At 41.3% G+C, this 25,807-nt stretch overlaps 1 protein-coding gene across 2 annotated transcripts in view; it reads left to right on the top strand.

Moving 5' to 3' along the window:
* The window catches only part of drp2 (dystrophin related protein 2), a 400,551-nt gene that overhangs the window by 152,345 nt on the left and 222,399 nt on the right, over positions 1–25,807 (top strand). The window contains exon 2 of one of the 2 annotated variants that reach the window (XM_073058376.1): positions 8,112–8,191. The exons of the other annotated variant lie outside the window; for it this stretch is intronic. The gene's annotated coding sequence lies outside the window, so the exon portion shown is untranslated. The remainder of the gene's footprint in view (positions 1–8,111; positions 8,192–25,807) is intronic. 2 annotated transcript variants of the gene reach the window in all.

Below are 25,807 nucleotides of genomic sequence, written 5' to 3'. Positions count from 1 at the left end.
GGAAAGGTGTAGTAACACTTATAGGGGTGTATTATAGAACACCTAATGGGGAGCGAGAATTGGAGAAGCAAATTTGCAAGGAGATAGCATATATTTGTAGTAAGCACTGGGTTGTGATTGTGGGAGATTTTAATTTTCCACACATAGACTGGGAAGCCCATACTGTAAAAGGGATGGATGGTTTGGAGTTTGTAAAATGTGTGCAGGATAGTTTTTTGCAGCAATACGTAGAGGTAACAACTAGAGAAGGGGCAGTGTTGGAATTTCTGTTAGGGAATGAAATAGGTCAGGTGACAGAGGTATGTGTTGGGGAGCACTTCAGGTCCAGTGATCACAATGCCATTAGTTTCAATATAATTATGGAGAAGGATAGGACTGGACCCAGGGTTGAGATTTTTGATTGGAGAAAGGTTAACTTTAAGGAGATGCGAAAGGATTTAGAGGGAGTGGATTGGGACAATTTGTTTTATGGGAAGGATGTAATAGGGAAATGGCGGTCATTTAAAGGTGAAATTTTGAGGGTACAGAATCTTTATGTTCCTGTTAGGTTGAAAGGAAAGGTTAAAAGTTTGAGAGAGCCATGGTTTTCAAGGGATATAGGAAACTTGGTTAGGAAAAAGAGAGATATCTACAATAAATATAGGCAGCATGGAGTAAATGAGGTGCTCGAGGAATATAAAGAATGTAAGAAGAATCTTAAGAAAGAAATTAGAAAAGCTAAAAGAAGATACGAGGTTGCTTTGGCAAGTAAGGTGAAAATAAATCCAAAGGGTTTCTACAGTTATATTAATAGCAAAAGGATAGTGTGGGATAAAATTGGTCCCTTAGAGAATCAGAGTGGACAGCTATGTGTGGAGCTGAAAGAGATGGGGGAGATTTTGAACAATTTCTTCGGTATTCACTAAGGAGAAGGATATTGAATTGTGTAAGGTAAGGGAAACAAGTAGGGAAGTTATGGAAGCTATGACGATTAAAGAGGAGGAAGTACTGGTGCTTTTAAGGAATATAAAAGTGGATAAATCTCCGGATCCTGACAGGATATTCCCTAGGACCTTGAGGGAAATTAGTGTAGAAATAGCAGGGGCTCTGACAGAAATATTTCAAATGTCATTAGAAATGGGGATGGTGCGGGAGGATTGGCGTATTGCTCATGTGGTTCCATTGTTTAAAAAGGATTCTAAGAGTAAACCTAGCAATTATAGGCCTGTCAGTTTGACGTCAGTGGTGGGTAAATTAAAGGAAAGTATTCTTAAAATGGTATATATAATTATCTGGATAGACAGGGTCTGATTAGGAGCAGTCAGCATGGATTTGTGTGTGGAAGGTCATGTTTGACAAATCTTATTGAATTTTTTGAAGAGGTTACGAGGAAAGTTGACGAGGGTAAAGCAGTGGATGTTGTCTATATGGACTTCAGTAAGGCCTTTGACAAGGTTTCGCACAGAAGGTTAGTTAGGAAGGTTCAATCGTTAGGTATTAATATTGAAGTAGTAAAATGGATTCAACTGTGGCTGGATGGAAGATGCCAGAGAGTAGTGGTGGATAACTGTTTGTCAGGTTGGAGGCTGGTGACTAGTGGTGTGCCTCAGGGATCTGTACTGGGTCCAACGTTGTTTGTCATATATATTAATGATCTGGATGATGGGGTGGTAAATTGGATTAGTAAGTATGCAGATGATGCTAAGGTAGGTGGCGTTGTGGATAATGAAGTAGGTTTTCAAAGTTTGCAGAGAGATTTAGGCCAGTTAGAAGAGTGAGCTGAACAATAGCAGATGGAGTTTAATGCTGATAAGTGTGAGGTGCTACATTTTGGTAGGAATAATCCAAATAGGACATACATGGTAAATGGTAGGGCATTGAAGAATGCAGTAGAACAGAGTGATCTAGGAATAATGGTGCATAGTTCCCCGAAGGTGGAATCTCATGTGGACAGGGTGGTGAAGAAAGCTTTTGGTATGTTAGCCTTTATAAATCAGAGCATTGAGTATAGGAGTTGGGATGTAATGTTAAAATTGTACAAGGCATTGGTAAGGCCGAATTTGGAGTATTGTGTACAGTTCTGATCACCGAATTATAGGAACGATGTCAACAAAATAGAGAGAGTACAGAGAAGATTTACTAGAACGTTACCTGGGTTTCAGCACCTAAGTTACAGGGAGAGATTGAACAAGTTAGGTCTTTATTCTTTGGAGCGTAGAAGGTTGAGTGGGGACTTGATAGAGGTATTTAAAATTATGAGGGGGATAGATAGAGTTGACGTGGATAGGCTTTTTCCATTGAGAGTAGGGGAGATTCAAACAAGAGGACATGAGTTGAGAGTTAGGGGGCAAAAGTTTAAGGATAACATGAGGGGGAACTTCTTTACTTGGAGAGTGGTAGCTGTGTGGAACGAGCTTCCAGTAGAAGTGATAGAGGCAGGTTCGGTATTGTCATTTAAAGTAAAATTGGATAGGTATATGGACAGGAAAGGAATGGAGGGTTATGGGCTGAGTGCGGGTCATTGGGACTAGGTGAGAGTAAACGTTCGGCATGGACTAGAAGGGCCAAGATGGCCTGTTTCCATGCTGTAATTGTTATATGGTTATATGGTTACAGGTGACCCAGGTTCAATTCCCACTGTCACCTGTAAGGAGTTTTATGTTCTCCCCGTGGCCGAGTGGGTTTCTTCTGGGTGCTCGGGTTTCCTCCCACAGTCTGAAGATGTACCAGTTGGTAGGTTAATTGATCATCATAAACTTAGCTTGGATTAAATCAGGGAATTGCTGGGCAGTGTGGCTCAAAGGGCCAGAAGGACCAATTCCACACTGTATCTCAATAAATAAATAGATAGATAGATAAATAAATAAATAAATGTGACACCCAACACATAATTGTGCCCACATTTCTCTGATATTGCTTTATTAGTCTAAGAATATTTACAGTGCCCACCTTACATCACAGTTATTTATTAGATTGAAATTTCACTCAAAATACTAATGTGATCACTGTAGGAGAATGTTAACCTCTAGGACTGAGATTGAAGACACAGTAGTAAAGATCACAGAACTGAGCAATACATTTCCAACATGCATTTTATTTCTTACGGAGGTGCATTGACTGATTAAGTGTGAGGGTGGGTCAAATAATACGGGGGGGGGGGGGGATGGTTATCATGGTGATCTAATTAGTATTCCTGTGGAGACTATTGTGATTGCTGTGATATTAATCAACTATGCAAGGATTTAATCACAACAGGAGTTCATCAGTATCACAGTTTAATGAGTTGCATTGGAAGAGGTTTTATCAGATTTAAGAAAATACCACCACCACAGATTTCTCAAGGTTGAGGAAAATTGTACTTCAAGTGCCTAGATAGGCCTGGAGGGAAATTGCAGCAAGGGGACCAAATGATAGTTCCTCAGAAAATGTGTCACACAGGGTATTGGAGGCAGATGATGACTGATGAGCTCATCAGTCATCCTCTGGGAATAAAACAAAAGAAGAAAGGAAAAGGGTGTCTTTTCCACTGGACTAAATGCCAAGTAGTATGAAGATTCATCTCCTGGCTCATACTGGAAAACTGAAGAGTTTAATTTGATGAGGCCAAATTTGGAGCATTATGTGGAGTTCTGTTCACCTACCTACAGGGAATATATCAAAAAAGTTTGAAAAAGTGCAAAGAAAATTTACGGGGTTGTTGCCAGTATTGGAAGATCTGAGTTTTGTTATGTTGAAGTTGTCTAAGATGTTGGTGAGGCCTACTGTATTGTGTGCAGTTTTGGTCACCTCCCTGTAGGAATGATGTTAATAAAACTGAAAGTGTGCAAAGAAAATTTGCAAGAATGTTGCCAGAACTTGAGTTACAGTGAAAGCTTGAACAGGTTAGGACTTTATTCCCTGGACTGTAAGAGAATGGAAGGAGATTTGATAGATGTATACAAAATTATGAAAGGTATGGACAGAGTAAATGTAAACAGGCTTTTTCCACTAAGGCTGGGTGGTACTTGAACTGGAGGTCATAGGTTAAGGTGTAAGGTGAAATATTAAGGGAGCCTATGTGAAGATCTTCTTCACCCAGAAAGTGGCACAATTCAGGAACAAACTGCCAGCAGAAGTGGCGGATGCAGGGTTGATTGCAACATTTAAGAGAAGTTCGGGCTTGGATGGGAAACGTATGGAGGGCTATGGTCCAGGTCCGGGTGGATGGGACTAGGCAGATTAACAGTTCGGCTTGAACTAAATGGGCTGAAGGGCCTGTGTCTGTGCAGTAGTACTCTATGATACTATGATTCTAATTCCATTAGCAGACTATGAAGGGAATGGTTTTCAAGAGGAGGTGGCTCTTTCTAATTGACCTTAGCCAGTGTTGGTCCAGTTTTATATTTAGCTGCAGATGACATGAGTTAAAAATTTATCAAAACATAATGGTTTGCTCTTTACAAAGCTATTGTTTGTCAAAAATGTCATCTCTGTGCAGGAACCTACACGCTTATGGAGAAAGATATTACTTTGCCAGGATCACGAGTCCTTGGTATGAATGCTGTTCTGTTTTGCAGCTTTATTACTATTTGATTAGAAATATCACTCCCAGAGAAGGAAACATCCTCTATGTATTTCTGTCAGCATCTGTAATGGCCTTCCAAGGTCAGACAGGGCACAGTAAGATATAGTCTCAGAAGCTATCTACATGTCATTTATTGCTTCATGCCTTTGATCAGCTGCAGCACAAGATCAGGTCCAGTTAAATGAAGGATAAATTGTTTACCATTACCGAAAAGCCACTCTTGCAATATTCCCGATTTAAGAGCTGAAACGTGGGCAGTTTTGTCTGAGCTGGTAAAAGGAAAGTCTAAACAAAGGAAAATATAAATGTTCGAAATGATACCTGTGTTGTAGAGAAGTTATTACAATTTGAATTACGTGACAATGAACCCAAAATCTGAAGGGTTAGTTTCTTGCTTGATATATTACAAATCTTGTGTTTAATTCTCACTAAGCAGTAAATTCAATATTCTAAAAATAACTATACGCAATGTAGAATGCTATGAGTTAAAAGTGAAGAACAGTATTCACAAATCATGTAAAGAAAAGTCTGAGGGTGTGTTTCCTTATAAGAACAATACTTTCCTGAACATAATCTCTCTTTTTTCCTTTTAATGTGGATGCAAGATACCAGTTCTTAAAGCCTCTGAAAGGTGCTGAAAAAGTATTATAGAAAAATTAATCTACCTTTTTAAGCAAACATGAAATGGAATTTGGTACAGCAAATGACCAGAGAGAGATTGATGGATTTGTGCAGTGCACTACACTGAATTTAAGGAATGATGTTGTAGGCATCACTGAATCATAGCTGAAAGAAGATCATAGTTGGGAGCTTACCATCCAAAGATACATATTGTATCAAAAGGACAGGCAGGTGGGTAAAGGGGGTGGGGTGGCTCTGTTGGTAAAAATGAAATTACATCCTGAGAAAGAGGTGACATAGGATCAGAGGAAAAAGTTAAGAACAGACAAAGGTAAAATGACTCTGATAGGAATTATATACTGACCTCCAAACAGTAGTCAGAATGTGGGATATAAATTACAACAGAAGATGGAAAAGATATGTAAAATCAACAACATTATGATAGTCTTCAAGAATGACAATATACTGGTAGATTGGGAAAATCAGGTTGGTGCTTGACCCCAAGAGAGGGAATTTGTGGAATGCCTACAAAGTAACTTTTTAGAGCAGCTTATGATTGAGTCCACTAGGCGAAAGGCAATTCGGGATTTGGTGTTGTGTGATGAACCAAATTTGATTAGGGAGCTTAAGTTAAAAGAACCATAAGGAGGCAGTGATCATAATATGATACAATCCACCTTGCAGTTTGAGAGGGAAAAATAAAGTCAGACGTATCAGTATTACGCTGGAGTAAAGCAAATGCTCTCACAGACATGAGAGAGGAGCTGTCTAAAGTTGATTGGAAGGGGACACTAGCAGGGATGGTGGTCAAACAGGAATGACTGGAGTTTCTGAGGCAATTCAGAAGGTGCAGCAGAATGACTGGAGTTTCTGAGGCAATTCAGAAGGTGCAGCATTGATACGTCACAAAGATGAAGGTGTATTCTAAAGGGTTGATGAGGCAACAGGAGCTGACAAGGGAAGTCAAAGACAGCCTAAAAGCAAAAATCAGTGAGAGCTGTTAAAAAGCAACAGAAGGCAACTAAAAATGCTAGGAGAGAAAAGATGAAATGTGAAGGTAAGCTAGCCAATAATATAAAAGAGGATCTGCAAAGTATTTTCAGATATATTGTATAAAGAGCAAAAGCGAGACAAGAGTGGATATTGGACCAATGGAAAATGACACCGGAGAGGTAGTAATGGGGGAAAAGGAATTGGTGGACAAAAGGAACAATTATTTTGCATTGGTCATCACTGCAGAAGACGCTAACAGTAATACAGAAATTCAAGAGTATCAGGGCAGAAGTGAGTATAGGGGCTAAGCAGAAGGCGCTCGAGAAGCTGAAAAGCCTGAAGGTAGATAAGACCAGGATTCTGAAAGAAGTAGCTGAAGCGATTATGGAGGCATTAGTAATTATTTTTCAAGAACTGATAGATTCTAGAATGGATACATTAAAAAGAGAGAGGCAGAATAAAGCAAAGGTATATTTAATGTCAGAGAAATGTATACAATATGCACCCTGAAATCCTTTTTCTTCGCATCCATCTATGAAAACAGGGGAGTGCCCCAAATCATGAATGACAGTTAAATGTTAGAATCACAAACCCCCCAGCTCCCCCTCCCACGTGTAAGCAGCAGCAAAGCAATGATCCCTTCTTCCCTATCAGCAAAAAAAGCATTGGTGCCCCCCCGAACACTCAAGCTTGTAGCAAAGCATCAATAAAGACACAGACTTGCAGTGCCCCAAAGCCTATTCATTTGCCCTGTAATTTGACACACCACAGGCTCTCTCCCTCCCTAATAAGGGAAAATGAGATGTCCCCATTTCACAGTGAGAGGGGAGACATAACAAACAACTCGCTGGTTTACAATGTTAAAAGTCTATTGCATCGCTTTTTCCAAGCTCTGTGCCCAAAGATCTTGGGACTCTGAGCACACAGTCAGCAGTCAGCTGGCTGTTTTCGATCTTCTGTGTACACTCACGACACACCAGTTTCCTGCAAAGGCACCGAACTCGAGTCCACCCACCTGCAGAGCCACAAAATCCCAGAACCCTGAAGGCGTGCTAGTCTTCTAGGTCTCGTCCTTGGTATATCAAACAATGGCCAGTCATGAGACCCTGAGAGCGGATCCCATTCCGGCAAAGAACCAAAGTCAGTTTGCAACTCCAGGTCAGGGTCTTCAAAAGAACCCTGAAAGAGAAAAACAAAGATATTAAAGATGGAAATAGAGCTGTTTCCGAAAATGCAAGCAAAGGAGTCGCCGTTAGGTGCCATTATCTCCTAGGCTCCACCCATTTATTGAAGTCCATTATTAAGGATGAGATTTCAGGGTACTTGGGGGCACGTGATAAGATGGGCTAACATCTGCATGGATTCCTTAAGGGTAAATCTTGTCTGACAAATCTTTTGGAATTCTTTGAGGAAATAACAGGCCAGATAGACAAAAGAGAGTCAGTGGAGACTAAGATTTTCTGAAGACCTTTGATAAGGTGCCATATATGAGGCTGCTTAACAAGATAAGAACCCATGGTATTACAGGAAAGATACTAGCATCGATAGAAGTTTGGCTGCCTGCAGGATGCAAAGAGTGGAAACAAAGGAGGTCATTTGTGGTTGGTTGCTGGTGACTAGTGGTGTTCCAGAGGGATCAGTGTTCGGACTGCTTATTCTCACGTTATATGTCAATGACTTGGATGATGGATTCGATGGCTTTTTGGCCAAGTTTGCAGATGACGCAAAGATAGGTTGAGGGGCAGGAAATAAGGAAACAGGAAGTCTGCAGAAGGACTTAGACAGATTGGGATTGTTGTGTATTTAATATTTCAGTAGTATTGTAAATATATTGTTTGATTAAGCATTCTGGTTCATTTAAATAGCGCATTGTAGAATATCTGTAAAAGTAGGTAAGTGCCATACAAGAAATGCAAACAAAAAGCAGCATTTTTTTTTTTTTTTTGCTTTTAAGCAGCCTGTTTTCTTCACAAAAGGAAAGATGGTCAAGTAAGGAAAAGGCAGAAAATTGAAGAATTTCTGGGTTCATAAACAGTGAGTACCATGTGATAGTAATCATAAATATTTTTTTTTAAAAAGCAGAAATGGCTGGCCTCATTGGAAGGATTGACATGTCTGATTACACAAAAGATAACTGCTAATGCATATGGAATGGATTGAGCAGTATTTTAAAGCAAATGGAATACCTGAAGAGAAATATGTACCAATTTTACTGATTGCATTGGATTTAAAGGCATACAATTTGCTTTGAAGTTTGTTAACTCCATAGTATACATATAATTATATGTATTGTACTGTCCTACTGCTGCAAAAAAAAACAAGTTTAATGACATATGAGAGTGATGATAAACTTGATTCTGATATGGGTCTCTGTTGTGGACTGAGAGTGGGAAGGGTGCAGGGAGAGGGGTATCATGGTTGGGAAAAGGGGAAAAAAGAGGGGAGGGAGCAGGAAGCACCAGAGAGACATTCTGTAATGATGAGTAAACCAGTTGTATCGGGGATGGGTGTGTCTGCACTTATGCTACCCCCACCCTGGCACTCCTTCTCTGTTACCTGTCCCACACCCCTCCTACAGTGCTCCATTCTCAACATCCTTTACTCCCATTAGTTTTACAAACTCAGCTCCACGTTGCCAAATACAGTACTATGCAAAAGCCTTGGGCACCCCAGCTGTATATATCGGCTTAAGACTTTCACACAGAACTGAATGCAGCTGTATTGTAGAGATATCTGAGTATTGTTACTTCGCTAATAGAAAATCAGGAACAGAATCGGTTCTATTATCATCAGCAATGCAATGCAATACATGATAATATAGAAAAAAAGTAACTTACAGTAAGTATATATGTATATTAAATAGATTAAAAATAGTGCAAAACAGAAATAATATAAAAAAGTGAGGTTCAATGTCCTTTTATGAATCAGATGGCAGAGGGGAAGAAGCTGCTCCTGAATCGCTGAGTGTGTACCTTCAGGCTTCTGTACCTCCTCCCTGACAGTAACAATGAGAAGAGAGCATGTGCTGGGTGATGGGAGTCCTTAATGATGGATGTCACGCTTCTGAGGCACCACTCCTTGAAGCTGTCTTGGATACTACAGAGGCTAGTACCCAAGGAGGAGCAGACTAATTTTACAACTCTTTGTAGTTGTAATCCTCAATCCTCAATCCTGTGCAGTAGCCCACCTCTCCTACCTCCCATAACAGATGGTAATGCAGCCTGTCAGAATGCTCTCTACCATACATCTGTAGAAGTTTTTGAGTGTTTTGGTTGAGAAACCAAATCTCAAACTCCTAATGAAATATAGCCACTGTCTTGCCTTCTTTATAGCTGCATTGATATGATGCGACCAGGTTAGATCCTCAGAGATCCTGACACTCAGGAACTTGAAATTGCTCACTCTCTCCACTTCTGATCCCTTTATGAGGATTGGTTCACGTTCCTTCGCCTTGCCCTTCCTGAAGTCCACAATCAGCTCTTTGGTCTTACGGATGTTGAGTGCAAGGTTGTTACTGCAACACCACTCAACTAGCTTCTGTGTCTCATTCCTCTATGCACCCTCATCTCCATCTGAGATTCTGTCAGCAATGGTTGTATAATCAGTAAATTTATAGATGGCATTTGAGCTATGCCTAGCTACGCAGTCACGGGTATAGAGAGGTAGAGCAGTGGGAACACGTCCCCGAGGTGCACCGGTGTTGATTATCAGCAAGGAGGAGATATTATTACCAATCCACACAGATTGTGGTCTTCCAGTTGAGAAGGCAAAGATACAATTGCAGAGGGAGATACAGAGGCCCACGTTCTGTATCTTATCAATCAGGACTGTGGGAATGATGGTATTAAACACTGAGCTATAGACAACAAACAGCATTCTGACATAGGAGTTTGAATTGGCCAAATGGTCTAAGGCCCTGTGAAGAGCCAATGAGATTGTGTCTGCCATAGACCTATTGTGGTGATAGGCAAATTCCAGGGGGCCCAGGTCCTTGTTGAGGCAGGAGCTGATTCTAGCCATGTCATGAGTTGATTCTAACCTCTCAAATCATTTCATCGCCGTAGATGTGAGTGCTACTGGATGATAATCATTAAGGTAGCTCACATTACTCTTTTGAGCACTGGTGTAAGAGTTGCCCTTTTGAAGCAGGTGGAAACTTCCAACCATAGCAGTGAGAGGTTGAAAATGTCCTTGAATACTCCCACTAGTTGGTAGACACAAGTTTTCAGAGCCTTAACCCTACTCTATTTTAATGTATGTTAAAATACATTAGGACAGATAAGTCCCCAGGGCCTGATGGAATATTCCCCAGGCTGCTCCATGATGCGAGGGAGGCGATTGCGGAGCCTCTGGCTAGGATCTTTATGTCCTCGTTGTCCACGGGAATGGTACCGGAGGATTGGAGGGAGGCAAATGTTGTCCCCTTGTTCAAAAAAGGTAGTAGGGGTAGTCTGGGTAATTATAGACCAGTGAGCTTTACATCTGTGGTGGGGAAGCTGGTGGAAAAGATTCTTAGAGATAGGATCTATGGGCATTTAGAGAATCATGGTCTGATCAGGAACAGTCAGCATGGCTTAGTGAAGGGCAGATCATGTCTAACAAGCCTGTTAGAGTTCTTTGAGGAGGTGACCAGGCATATAAATGAGGGTAGTGCAGTGGATGTGATCTACATGGATTTTAGTAAGGCATTTGATAAGGTTCCACATGGTAGGCTTATTCAGAAAGTCAGAAGGCATGGGATCCAGGGAGGTTTGGCCAGGTGGATTCAGAATTGGCTTGCCTGCAGAAGGCAGAGGGTCGTGGTGGAGGGAGTACATTCAGATTGGAGGGTTGTGACTAGTGGTGTCCCACAAGGATCGGTACTGGGACCTCTACTTTTCGTGATTTTTATTAACGACCTGGATGTGGGGGTAGAAGGGTGGGTTGGAAAGTTTTCAGATGACACAAAGGTTGGTGGTGTTGTAGAGAGTGTAAAGGATTGTCGAAGGTTGCAGAGAGACATTGATAGGATGCAGAAGTGGGCTGAGAAGTGGCAGATGGAGTTCAACCAGGAGAAGTGTGAGGTGGTACACTTTGGAAGGACAAACTCCAAGACGGAGTACAAAGTAAATGGCAGGATACTTGGTAGTGTGGAGGAGCAGAGGGATCTGGGGTACATGCCCACAGATCCCTGAAAGTTGCCTCACAGGTAGATAGGGTAGTTAAGAAAGCTTATGGGGTGTTAGCTTTCGTGCGGTAATGATGCAACTCCTTGAATCTCTGGTTAGGCCACACTTGGAGTACTGTGTCCAGTTCTGGTTGCCTCAGTATAGGAAGGATGTGGAAGCATTGGAAAGGGTACAGAGGAGATTTATCAGGATGCTGTCTGGTTTAGAGAGTATAGATTATGATCAGAGATTAAGGGAGCTAGGGCTTTACTCTTTGGAGAGAAGGAGGATGAGAGGAGACATGATAGAGGTGTACAAGATATGAAGAGCAATAGATAGAGTGGACAGCCAGCGCCTCTTCCCCAGGGCACCACTGCTCAATACAAGAGGACATGGCTTTAAGGTAAGGGGAGGGAAGTTCAAGGGGGATATTAGAGGAAGGTTTTTTACTCAGAGAGTGGTCGGTGCATGGAATGCACTGCCTGAGTCTGTGGTGGAGGCAGATACACTAGTGTGGTGAACTACATATACCTGTCTGGACATGCCCCCTGCTGACTGCTCCTGTGGCTCCTCCCACAGACCCCGGTATAAAGACGATTGAGGCCTGAGCCCGGCCTCTCTGTCTCCAGGATGTAGTATGGTGGTCAACCACTGCTTGTTCTTTCTTCCAGTCAATAAAAGCCGATATCTCGCCTTCACGTCTCAGAGAGAGTTATTGATGGTGCATCAACTAGTGAAATTTAAGAGACTACTAGACAGGTATATGGAGGAATTTAAGGTGAGGGGATATATGGGAGGCAGGGTTTAAGGGTCGGCACTACATTGTGGGCCGAAAGGCCTGTACTGTGCTGTACTATTCTATGTTCTATGTTCTATTGGGTCCTGCCGCCTTGTGAGGGTCACCCTCCTGAAAGACAACCTAACATTGGCCTCTGAGACAGAGATCACAGGGTCACCGAGTGCAGCAGGGCTATTCACAGCTGTAGTTATATTACCCCTTTCAAAGTGGACATAGAAGGCTTCAAGCTCATCTGGTATTAAAGCATTGCTGCTATTCATGCTATTAGGTTTCACTTTTAGGAAGTAATGTCCTACAAACCCTGTCAGAGTTGATGCACTGACAGACCAGTTAGTTCGTCGAATCTTACAAGAAAGCATTCAAAAAGGCTCCTAACTGAAGCACATCTTACATTCAAAGGAGCAGTTGAAATCGCTGTATCAATGCAAACAGCAGACAGAGGCACAATTGAGTTGCAGTCAAGAATGAAAGTGAGTGTGAACAACATTGAAAAATCTAAACATAAGTGTGCCTGGACAAATAGATTGTGTTACCATTGTGGCAAGAGCTCACATACACCAGACCAATGCAGATTTAAAGGTGAAACTTGCAGGAAATGTTTAAAACATTTCAAGATTATGCTGTCAGAGCACAACCCAACAAGTATGAATTCTTTAAACCAAGCATCACTTACTGTGGTCACTGTTCAAGGACAGGAATTACACAAATGTGCTGAGAAACTTTAAGCAGAGGTCAATGCCCTAAGGCCAAAGGATGTGTTGTAGTTGAGGTCCTTTTTAGGATTTGTCAATTAATATAACAGGTTTCTGCCAAATCTGGTGACTGTGCTCCACCCCTTGAACTCATCACTACAGATTGGCAAGGAAATGGCAATGGACAAAGCAGTGTGAGGTGGCTTTCAAAAGGGTAAAGGAAATGGTGACATCAGATGTTGACAATGATCAACATCGTCCAGTGAAGCTTGCCATGCACCGTTCAGGATGGCAACACGTCCAGAAGAAAGGTATCCAGAGCTGTCAGAACCACTTCCTGCAGTCCCAGAGACAACCACAACCACCACGGAGGAGGCCCCAGAACCTCACATCTCTCCTGCCCAGCAGAGTGATCCCCACCATCAGGAAAAACATTATCCCACAAGAGTAAAAACTCCTCCACAGTGATTAGGACTGAATGAGATATTTTAAAATTTACAATACTGTGAAAGTCTGTATAGTAGTTGTGTTGTATAATGTGTATATTGTTGAGCTGAGTTCTATATAGAGTTGGGGTTCATAGCTAAACAGGGATGACTATCGTGTATTTAGTATTTCAGTGATATTTGAATAATATTGAAAATATATTGTTTATTTAAGCTTTCTTGTTCATCTAAATAATGCATTGCCAGTGATCTGTAAGAGTACATAAATGACATACATCATCATGTCACCAGGTGACAAGTGTGAGAAGTAAAAAGACAAAACTGAGACTCGCATCTCTTGGGTTCCCATTTTTTTCTTGCAATTATTTTCTATGTTTTGTAGTTACAAAACAGAACAGAGAGAATGGACAAAAAAGTTGCAGATGGAATATAGAGTAGGGAAGAGTATGGTCATACACTTCGTCAATAGGAATAAAGGCACAGACTATTTTCTGAACTGGGAGATAATTCTAAAATCAGAGGTGCAAGGGGACTTGAAAGTCCTTGTGCAGGATTCCCTAAAGGCTAACTTGCAGGTTGAGTCAGTAGTAAGGAAGGCAAATGCAATGTTAGAATTTATTTCAAGAGAACTGGAATATACGAGCAAGGCAATGATCAGTCTGCAATTGAAGTATTGTGAGCAGTTCTGGGCCTCTTATCTAAGAAAAAATGTGCTCGCATTGGAGAGGGTCCAGAGGATGTCACGAGAATGACTCTTGGAATGAAAGGATTAACATGCAGTATGAGGAGCATTTGACAGCTCCGGGCCTGTACTCACTGGAATTTAAAAGAATGAAGGGGCTTCTTATTGGCATCTATTGACTGTTGAAAGACATAGAGAGAGTAGATGTGGAGAGGATGTTTTCTATAGTAGGTGGGTCTAAGACCAGTGGACACAGCCTGAGAATAGAGAGATATCCATTTAGAAGGGAGATGAGGAGGGATTTCTTTAGCCAGAGGGTGATGAATCTGTGGAATTCATTGCCACAGATAGCTATGGAGGCCAAATCATTGAGTATATTTAAAGTGGAGGTAAATAGTTTCTTGATTAGTCAGGTTTTCAAAGGTTACAAAGAGAAGGCAGAGTAATGGGTTTGAGAGGGATAATAAATCAGCTATGATAGAATGGTGGAGCAGACTTAGTGGCCCAAATGGCCTAATTCTGCTCCTGTCTTACAGTCTTTTGGTCTAACAACCAATCTCTAAAAGGTTTTCTTTGATATGCAGCAAGGAGCACCTGTAAAATATAAATAACTCACAGAGCTCAAGCGTTAGTATTATTACACCCCAGCAACCTCAATGATTGCATAAATTACATGAGGCATGAAAACCTAGATGCTTTTATTAAAAGTCATATGATTAAACTAAGTATCTAAGAATGGTAATTGCAAAATGCCCACTGTATCTAAAAGTCCTTTTGATTTAGCAAGTTTTCCAAATTTAATGACTTGTAAACTTTGATTAGAAAATCGGTTTCAGCAAACAGCACTGACTGAGTTCAGATGTAAATAGAAATGTGTAATGGGTGACACTGCAAAATGGCAAAAGGAAATCTGTACATTTTGTTCTGATTTCTTTCACATTGACTTCAGTGAAAGAGAAATTCAAGAAATTCTTACCTTTCAGCTCTGTCCCTGTGGAGTTTTTATGTCCTTCCTGTGGCTGCCAGGGATCTTTTTGCATGCTCCAGTTATCTTCCAAATCCCAAAGACGTGCAGGCTAGTCAATTAATTGGCCAGTATATTAAAAAATGTCGCTGATCTAGGTGAATGTTTTCTTTAAGGGATTGCTTGTGCGCCAGCATAGACTCCACAAGCTGTATGTTGAAAGGAAAAACAAAGAACTGAATAGATTTCCTTTCATTGGTGTCCATTCGGCACTGCTGACTGATCCCATAGCAAACTATAGCTTGTACATATCCTGCTTCATGCATGGTATAGCCTCAGGATGCTGTAAACTAAACAACTGCTTGGATATGTTATTCTTTTATCTTTATGGAGAGGTGCTTAACCTGAAATAAATACTGGAGAATCCTTCATATTTTCAGTTCAGTACAATTTACTGAAAATGCTAAAATTACTTAGCAGGCCAGGCAGCATTTGTGGATAGAGGAACAGAATTTGCTTTTAAGACAAATGAGCTTTCATCAGAACTTCCATCTACAGAACATCAATGTGGTATCAAGGAGCCCTTGTAAAATTGATACTAATGTATATCAAAAAGAAAACTCCTTAACAGTTGAAGTCAAATGAAGAACTATGAAAGAATCATTTGGTTGTTACTCATATCAGATCTGGGACATCATTGCAGTCACTCTTCTAGCCCCAATTATCTTTTGCTCCTTCATTAAAGATCTGAACTCCATGATAAGATCAGAACTAGAGATGTTTATTAATGGCTGTGCAATATTCAATTCCACTAGGAAATCCTCAGAAAAGGGAGTAGTCCATGCTGTGATGGATATTTGCCATCCCGGTCAGGAGACTTTTCACTAAACTCAGTTTTTTAGTACAGCAGAAAAAATCTGTTCAAATTCATGGCATTTATTGTTAATTTTAACTACTAGTATTTAGCCATTCTTTTGAGAAATTATTTTGTTCAGGTCAGGATTGTTAACTTAACAGAGATGACAACCAAATCAGCAGAAGTAACATTGTCAATGTTAAGGTAAGGCTCCAACCATCTGACCTGATCAATGGAGTTGTAAAAACATCACATACAGATGAGGTCAAAGTTCAAAGTAAATTAATCATCAAAGTACATACTGTATATGTAACCATATACTGGCCTGAGATTCATTTTCTTGCAGACATTCACAATAAATACAGAGAAACACAAAATAATCAATGAAAACTGCATATAGACAAAGATGGATAAACTGTGCAAATACAAAAAATAAACAAAATACTAATAATACATAAAGAAACAATATTGAGAACATGAGTCATAGAGTCTTTGAAAGTGAGTCCTTGGGTTGTAGAATCAGTTCAGTGTGGGAGTGAGTGAAGTTGTCCACACTGGTTTAGGAGCCTGATGGTTGAGGGGTAATAACTGTTCCTGAACCTGCAGATGGGACCTCAAGCCACTGTATCTTCTTCTTGATGGCAGCAGTGAGAAAAGAGCATGGCCTGGATGATGGGAGTCACTGATAATGGATGCTGCTTTCCTGCAACTGCGCTCCATGTAGATGTGCTCAATGGTGGGGAGAGCTTTACCTGTGATGGACTGTGCTGTATCCACTACTTATTGAAAGATTTTCCATTCAAGGGCATTGGCACTTCCATACCATGCTGAGATATACTCTTCTATGTGCATCTACAGAAGCTTGTCAAAGTTTTAGATGACATGCCAATTCTTCACAAACTTCTGAGAAAGGAGAGACGCTGCTGTCCCTTCTTTGTAATGGCAGTTATGTTCTGGACCCAGGACAGAACCTCTGAAATGATAATTCTGAGAAATTTAAAGTTACTGACCTCTGATTCCCCGATACAACTTGCTTATGGACCTCCAGTCTTCTCCTCCTGTAGTCAGTAATTAGCTCCTTGGTTTTGCTGTTGTTGAGTGACAGGTTGTTGTTGCGGCACCATTCGGCCAAATTTTAAATCTCCCTCCTATATGCTAATTCATCACTACCTTTGATTTGACCAGCAACAGAGGGATCTTCAGCAAACTTGAATATAGCATTGGAGCTGTATTTAGCCTCACACCTGCTTTAACTATAAAGTGAGTAGAGCAGAAGGCTAAGTAAACAGTCCTGTCTGCTGATGGTGAATGTGGAGGAGATGTTGTTGCCAATCCAAATTGACTGGGGTCTGCAAGTGAGGAAATTGAGGATCCAGTTGCACAAGGAGGTATTGAGGCCAATGTCTTGGAGCTTATTGATTACATTTGAGTGGATGATAGTGTGGATTGTGATCTGTAGTCAATGGCGTATATCCCGATGTGTGCATTTTCATTGTCCATATGTTCTGGGTCTGAATGAAGAGATAATGAAATGACAACTGCTGTTGACGAGTTGTGATAAAAGGCAAATTGGAGTCGATCCAAGTTGCTCCTCAGGCAAGAGCTGATATGTTTCATCACCAAACTTTCAAAGTACTTCATCACAGTTGATGTAAATGCTACTGAATGATACTGAATGAGGCAGGTTATTTCATTCTACTTGGATATCGGTATGATTGAAGCAGGTGGGTACTTCAACCGCTGAAGCGGGAGGTTAAATATGTCAGTAAACACTCCAGCCAGTTGGTTAACACAGGTCTTCCATACATGGTCAGGTCCCCATCTGGGCCATATGCTTTCTGTGGGTTCACCCTCCTGAAAGATGCTCTGACATTGGCCTCAGAGTCAGAAACCACATGGTCGTCAATGGTTGTGGGAGTTTGTGAAGGTGCCTCCATACTCTGTTGGCCAACAAGAGCATAATAGGCATTGAGCTCATCAGAGAGTGAAACCTGTTGCTACACATGATGCTTATTTTTACTTTGTAGGAGGTGATAGCATTCAATCCCTGCCACAGCTGTCAAGCGTCCTTCCGTGATTCAAGTTTGGTCTGCAAATGCCACTTTGCATATGAGATGGCTTTCTGGAGGTCGTACCTTGACCTCTTTTCCTTTCAGTCATCACTACATGACTGACAAAAAAGATATAAATAGTAGAAGGTAATAAAGGTGGGGAGGAGTTACAGAGATGAAGACATAGAACCTTGACTCAAGAAGGGTCTCTTCTCAGAGCCTTCTGTCTGTGATGGACAACATGTTCACCTTCAACTCATTGGTATGCTTTTCTAGTTTGTAAGAATTGCTCTTACGTTTGGAAGTAGAATTATAATCTGTCATAATTACTCCTTGAAATAATTGTACTCCATTTAAAATAAAGTAGCTGTCTTCAGTCTTCCCTGTTAGATGGGAGTATCTCCTCTTTGGTTTCGTGAGGGGACCCAGCACTCCAACTAGTGATATTGATAGCTAAACTCTTTTGGAGAAGACTAAAGTAAGTAAATTAGTCTTTGCACATGTATGATAGGTGGATATAGTATAATTTCCCTAAACTGAGAATACCAATGTTTTAAGACTTGGCTTAAGTTTAGAATTCTTGAACGAGTACAGTCCATATCATCACAATGCCAGTGTGCAGCATCGCCTCACTAACCTGCAGGCATGTATTGGTGACTGGTAAGTAACATTTGTGTAAGAAGTGCCTCACTAAGGTCACTCACAACAAGATAAAATTTAGGCAATTTAAGCACCTTCATCTTGGCATGCATTGGCAGTAATGTCACAGAGTCCCATTTCCCCACCCTCCCCCTCCCACCAATCATTACCAATCCTTCTGTGGGTTTATAGACAGGAGTCTTGTCAAAGAGTACCTAGAAGGATGCTATGGGATTTATCATTGTTCTCTTGAACCATTTCCTGAAAAATGCTCCAAGGCCCTGTGGGAATAAAGACATGAATTGGAACTGTGTAGGTAAGAATACTTAAAAGGCCATAATGCATGTCATTATCTTGTACTCGGTGCTGATATCAAATCTAACAGAACTACCAGGATTCAATTGCCACATTTATTTGGATAGGTATGTGGATGAGAGAGGTATAGAGCACTATAATATGGGTAGAGTTTGATGGGACTAGGCAGAAGAACAGGCTGGCACAGATTGGATAGGCTGAAGGGCATGTTTCTATGCTGTAGTGCTGTATGCCTCTGGGATTAAACATTCATGCCACATGGTTATCTGATAGTTACTTCCATCATTGGACTTTTGGCAAGCTCTTATCTCTCTTTCCCATTAAACACAGGAGGCCAAGAGTCACCTCAATCCAACCCTCCTTGCCAGCCATCTCTGGCAGATAAACAGAGCCCACCCCTGGCTTCCAGCCTTACGTTCATACTTAGCATTCCCCTCCACTGCAATGTGTGCATACTGAATCCTCAAGATATCAGAATACGAAGAGCTGGATCAGGCCAGTGACGACAGACTGAGTGAAAATAAAAACCATATCATCATGAGACATAGGAGCAGAATTAGGACATTTGGCCCATCGAGTCTGCTCCGCCACTCCATCATGGCTGATTTATTATGCTTCTCAACCCCATTCTCCTGCCTTCTCCCTGTAGCCTTAGATGACCTGACTAATCAAGAACCTATCAAGAATCAAGAACCTGTTTTAAATATACTCAAAAACTTGTCTTTGGCAATGAATTTGTCAGTTTTACCAGCTTCTGGCTACAGAAATTCCTCCTTATCTCTGTTCTAAATAAATATTCCTCTATTCTGAGCCTGTACACTCTGGTCCTAGACTCACCCACTACAGGTTTCCCCGCTAGAGCGTTCCTATGAAACGGTTCGTAAGCCAGAATGTCATTCCCATTTATTAATATGGGAAAAATTTGTGAGCGTTCCTAGACCCAAAAAATAACCTACAAAATCATGCCATAACACATAAAACCTAAAATAACAGTAACATATAGTAAAAGCATGAATTATATGATAAATACACAGCCTATATAATGTAGGAATACTTTTCTGCAATCATTGCAGCACTGTCTAGCATAGTGAAAATCTCACTACGTCACGCTACTAGCATAGCAGAAGCACTCTCTCCAGTAACCGTTAAGCTATGAAGCTGCCAAATCATACCAAATAACACATAAAAATACACAGCCTATATAAAGTAGAAACAATGTATGTACAGTGTAGTTTCACTTACGGGAATCAGGAAGACAGCGAGCACAGTGATGATGGTGTGTTAGGCTGAGTCATCGGAGGTTGGGGTGGTGGGAGGTAGAGGACACTGGGGTGTCATCTCATCGTTGTCTGTTTCCATCAGGGCAGACAGGTCATCTTATTCTATGTCTGCCTGTCTCGATGTCGAAGGTCGAGGTTCATCGTCTGCTGTAGCTGATGTGGAAGGCTTGAAAAAATACAGTATGCTTGACTGCTTAGCCTCACGCATTTTTCTATCATACAGTTCTTTGTAAGCACTCAAACTATCCTGCAAATATGCCCTAAACCTACATACCCTTTCAAAATTAAAGTCATACTTTTCTGCAATCATTGCAGTGTTGTCAATCACAGCGAAAATCTCCATGCAGTTGCTTCACGTTCAGTTCCTGGACGACTTCACTTTTGGGCCGTTCGCTACTGCTTTCAGTTTCAATTGTTATCCTTTCCTCTTGCAATTGCCTCAGCTCTTCATCTGTCAATTTCTTCTATCGAAATAAATGTCTTGCTCAGCAGTTTTTTCCAATAAATTGCAGTTTCATCACAGTTAAACACTTGCTTATACGAATAACCACCTTCTGTAATTATTTTCTTCAGTTCTGCTGGGAACTTTTCGGCAGCTTCACTATCAGCCGAAGCACTCTCTCCAGTAAACATTAAACTACGAAGCTGCCCTCGCCTCAGAATCCGATCAAACCACCTATGACTACTTTTAAATTCTACTTTCGCAACACTTTCATCACAAACGTTCAGTGCTTTCTGCTTCAGCTCATTAAAAAGACTGACTGATTTCTCCTTAAGTATAAGATAACAACGGAACACCACGCTTTGTACACCCATCAATCCAGTCAAGCAATAGACTTTTCATTTTATCCATTATTGGATGCTAACTAAAAAAGACCACTTTGCTACGAGCAGAACCAACCATCGGCAGCTTTCAGGATTCTTTCTCTCTGTGTGTAAATGGTGGACGCAGGCAAGTTCAACTCGTGGACAGTGTCCTTACTTACTTACTTACTTCACCACAATCGAAATGCTTAATTATGTCTAGTTTTACGCTAAGTGTAACACCCTTACGCGCTGTTTTAGGCTTTTCCAATACTTTAGAACTCATCTTGCTAACGGATGCACAAAATAAATCGAGATAAAGCACAGATGCTCACAGGCACGTGTCTAAGCAATGGTGGCCAGCATGCAGTTCCGGGGGAGGCGCTGCCTTTTTTTGTAAAAGTGAAACACTCTTCTGTTAGCGAAAACAGGTAACTAATGTAGGTCGTTCGTAACAGTGAGGTGTCATAAAGTGAACGTTCGAAAAACGGGAGCCACCTGTATATAAAACATCTCCTCCAGTTCCACTCTATTCAGACATTTCAGTATTTGATAAGTTTCAATGAGATCCCCCCTCATTCTTCTAAACTCCAGCAAGTACAGCCCCAGAGCCATTAAATGCTCCTCATACAGTATGTTAATACTGCCGTTCCAGGAATTATTCTTGTGATCCTCCTCTGGACCTCCACCAATGCCAGCTTTTCTTAGATAAAGAGCCTAAAATTGCTCACAGTAATCACAAGTGCATTCTGACCCATGTCAGCATTTCATCCTTGCTCTTATATGCTAGTCCTATCAAAGTAAATGTCAACATTGCATTTGCCTTTCTTACCACCACTTCAAGTTAGCCTTTAAAGAATCCTGCACAAGGACTCCAAGTTTCTTTGCACCTCTGGTTTTTGAATCTACCTCCCATTTAGGCAATAGTCTGTGCCTTTATTTCTTCTACCAAGGTGCATGACCATACACATCCCTAGACTATATTCCATCTGCTATTTATTTGCCCATTCTCCCAATCTGTCTAAGTCTTCTGCATATTCCCTGCTACCTTAAGACTCCTAAAATGTCTATGTCCTTCTTCTGACTTCCTGCTTGCTCAACATTACCTGCCCCTCCACCTATCTTTGTGTCATCTGCAACAACATCGATTCCATCATCCAAATCATTGATGAATAATGTGAAAAGAAGAGGTCTCAAACTGACCCCTGCAGCATACCACTAGGCACGGACAGCCAACAACGAAAGCCCCCCTTTATTCCCAGTCTTTGGTTCCTTCTAGTCAGCCAATCATCTATCCATGCTAGTATCTTTCCTGTAATGCAATGGGCTCTTATCTTATTAAGCATACTCATGTGTGGCATCTTTCCTTCAGAAAATCCAGGTAAACAGCATCTATTGAGTCTCCATTATCTATCCTGCTGTTATTTCCTGAAAGAATTCCAACAGATTTGTCAGGCAAGATTTTTCCTTAAGGAAACCATGCAGACTTTGGTCTATTTTATCTAGTGCCTCCAAGTATCCAGAAACTTCATCCTTAATAATGGAATCCAACATTTTTCCAACCACTGAAATCAGGTTAACTGGCCTATAATTTTTTTTCTTTTGCACTCTTCTTAAACAGTGGAGTGACATTTGCAATTTTCCAATTTTCTGGAACCATTGCAGGACCTAGTGATTCTTGAAAAATCATTACCAAAGCCTTCACGATCTCTTCAGCTACCTTTTACAGAACCCAGGGATGTAATCCATCTGCTCCAAGTAAATTATCTACCTTCAGATCTTTCAGCTTTCCAAGCGCCTCCTCCTTGGTAACAGGTGACCTGGTATTAAGGAAGTAAAGTTGGGAAGGGAGAAGGGGTAGGATAGTGGTGAATTAACAGAAAAAAGGTGGAGCTAAAAGAGGAACCATCAAATGGAAACATCTTCACACTTTTGGATCATCTCACCGAGTGCAAACATATAAATGATGAAGGACAACACAAGTGAATCTGCAGATGCTGGAAATAAATGAAAACACAAAATGCTGGCAGAACTCAGCAGGCCAGACAGCATCTATAGGAGGAGGATCTGCTCTCAGGATGAGGCCTTTCATTCTAGGACAAAGGAGATGTCTTCCTTTTTTAAAGAAAGGGGCTTCCCTTAGTCCACTATCAACTCTGCCCTCCATCGCATCTCCCGTATTTCAAGCACCTCTGCCCTCACCCCATCCCCCCGCCAGCCCACCAGGGATAGAGTCCCCCTGGTCCTCACCTATCACCCTACCAACCTACAGATCCCACGTATAATCCTCCGTAACTTCCGCCACCTCCTATGTGATCCCACCACCAACCACATCTTCCCCTCCCCCCCACTCTCGGCTTTCTGCAGGGATCACTCCCTACGCGACTCCCTTGTCCATTCATCCCCCCCATCCCTCCCCACCGACCTCCCTCCAGGCACTTATCCCTGCAAACGGAAGAAGTGCTACACCTGCCCCCACACTTCTTCCCTCACCACCATCCCAGGCCCCAGACAGTCCTTTCAGGTGAGGCACCACTTCACCTGTGAGTCTACTGGGGTGATATACTGTATCTGGTGCTCCCGATGTGGCCATTTATACATTGGGGAGACCCACGGCAGACTGGGAGACCGTTTCGCCGAATACCAGCGCTCAGTCCTCCAGCAGTGGCGGGATCTCCCTGTGGCCACACACTTCAATTCCACAGACCACTCCCACTCCAACGTGTCTATCCATGGCCTCCTCTACCATCAAGATGAGGCCACACGCAGGTCGATGGAGCAATATCTTATCTCCCGCCTAGGTAGCCTCCTACCTGCCGGCATGAACATCCAACTCACTGACTTCTGTTGATACCCCTGCCCCCCCTTACCCCATCCCTATCTATAATTTTAGTCTGGTTCTCTTTCTCTCTCTTTTCCCCCCTCACTATAATCTCCCCCCAGCACTACCTTTCTTTCTCTTTTTTTTCCCATAATTCTCCACCTTCCCCCTAGCCCATTTCCCTCCAGCCTATCACTTCCCAGCTCTCTACTTCATCCCTCCCCCCACTTCTTATCCCCCCTCGACCATCCCATGTTACTTCACTCCTGTTGAAGGGTTTTGGCCCGAAACATCGTCACTACCTCCTCCCATAGATGCTGTCTGGCCTGCTGAGTTCTGCCAGCATTTTGTGTTTTCATAAATGATGAAGGAGACTGCTGAAAGTTGCTTTAAAACTTTCATAGTTGATTTGTTAATTTTGTTTATGGGAGCAAAGCATTTTGTACAAAATAGGTCAATAAACATATAGTCCCTTCATGTTAACCATCTACAAACAACTGCTAAATAAACACCTCCAACACCAATGTTATCCTTGCAGTGTTTCCTTGAAATCAACTGTATGGTATTTACCTGATCTGCACTGTTGCCCCTGCTTGTAGTTCTTGTCCAAGGATCAAGCACCCATGAGACACCCAGTTTACCTATTTTATTTTAATGATGCCCAATCACACCAAATTCCAGTGGCTCCACTTCATATTAGTACCATTGACAGCTGAAGTGCTCATGTGCAGTATTCTTTGCAATCAGCTATCATAAAAGTACTCTGAGTCCCTTTGCACTCCAAATAGTGGAGTGCTTTTAAGTTGTTATTAATATTGTGCAATTCTTATCCCTGTGCAACCCTTACAATCCAAAATTTGGACGCTAACTATTTCTCCACAGTCATGTTATTTTAAATGCCTCATCAGTAACCATGCTATGTGAAACAAAAATGACAGTATGCATCTGTATTAAGATATATAAATAGCTATGAGACCCAAAACCCTAGTTCAGCTGTCAATGTATTGACAACTCTTCTGAAAAGCTGCCCTGCTGTGCTACATAACAGGATTAGTTACAAGTCTTACACAAATAATACCGCTCAAAATGAGCTATATTTCATGTTTCTGCACTGTATGATTCAGAAATGTACAGTAAAGTCTAAAGTGCCTCCAGAATAAGGGTCTCTATTAAAAATTTCAGGATAGTCTTAAATGTTCATAGCTAATGAAACCTATGCTCAATACTTTCAAGAGTTTGTTTTGCTCCCATTTATATGATAATATAGTTCAGGAATACTTGGTTGTTGTTTTTATAGAGTAGACAAGGAGTCAAAGCTGGCTGCAGAGACACTTATCCGCAGATACAGACGACCCCTGCATGTTGGCTATTTGCATTACAGAAATTCATCCTTACACAAACAAAATGAATTCTGACAGAATTTGTGGTAAAAATTAAATAAAAACAAAATGTGAAAGAAACAACAAATTTTGTCAAGTTTTATTTCAATCACTCAACACTGTGAGGAAGTAAGATTCGGAAATGACGTTACCACGTCAACTGGATTGATGCATTGCATTGTGGGGAGCCACAGTGATCATGGCCTTTACTCAATTCCCACTGTCACCATGCTTTAACCCCTGCTCCTACACCACGTTTCCCCATTAATTCCTAATCCTTGAATCCAACCCTTTTTCTGCTATCTCTACTTTTTAAACAATTCCCTAATCCATATGTTTTTTGCATTGGAGGAAAGGGTTGACAGATGAAAAGCATGACAGCACTGAACTATGAGTTGTCTATTCACATGTCCTCAGACTGGAGAGGTGTGGCAAAGGAAACATTCAGCTGTGACTGCTAACTAAATCAACACAGTGATGTCATCTTATTGCCCCAAGGTATGAGTGACAAAAATTCTAAAAATAACAAAATTTGTCTTTTTGTTTGACACCTCGTCCATCTCTTGAATCTAGCTTAGCCTCAGCTGTTAAATAATGGTTGTGGGTCACTTTATCATTGCCAATAAAGTGGCTTATTATGAGAGAAAGGCATCCTGTAGGTGCACAGCTACCATTCAATGAGATAACCGGGTTCACATTACAAAAAATTATGATCTATTTCTTTCAGGAATGCACCATCTTCATAATGTGGGAGTCACCGTGATAGTTGTAACTC

This window comes from Hemitrygon akajei, chromosome 10, assembly GCF_048418815.1.
Source record: "Hemitrygon akajei chromosome 10, sHemAka1.3, whole genome shotgun sequence".
Taxonomy (NCBI): domain Eukaryota; kingdom Metazoa; phylum Chordata; class Chondrichthyes; order Myliobatiformes; family Dasyatidae; genus Hemitrygon; species Hemitrygon akajei.
This window is presented reverse-complemented; position numbering and strand designations above follow the sequence as displayed.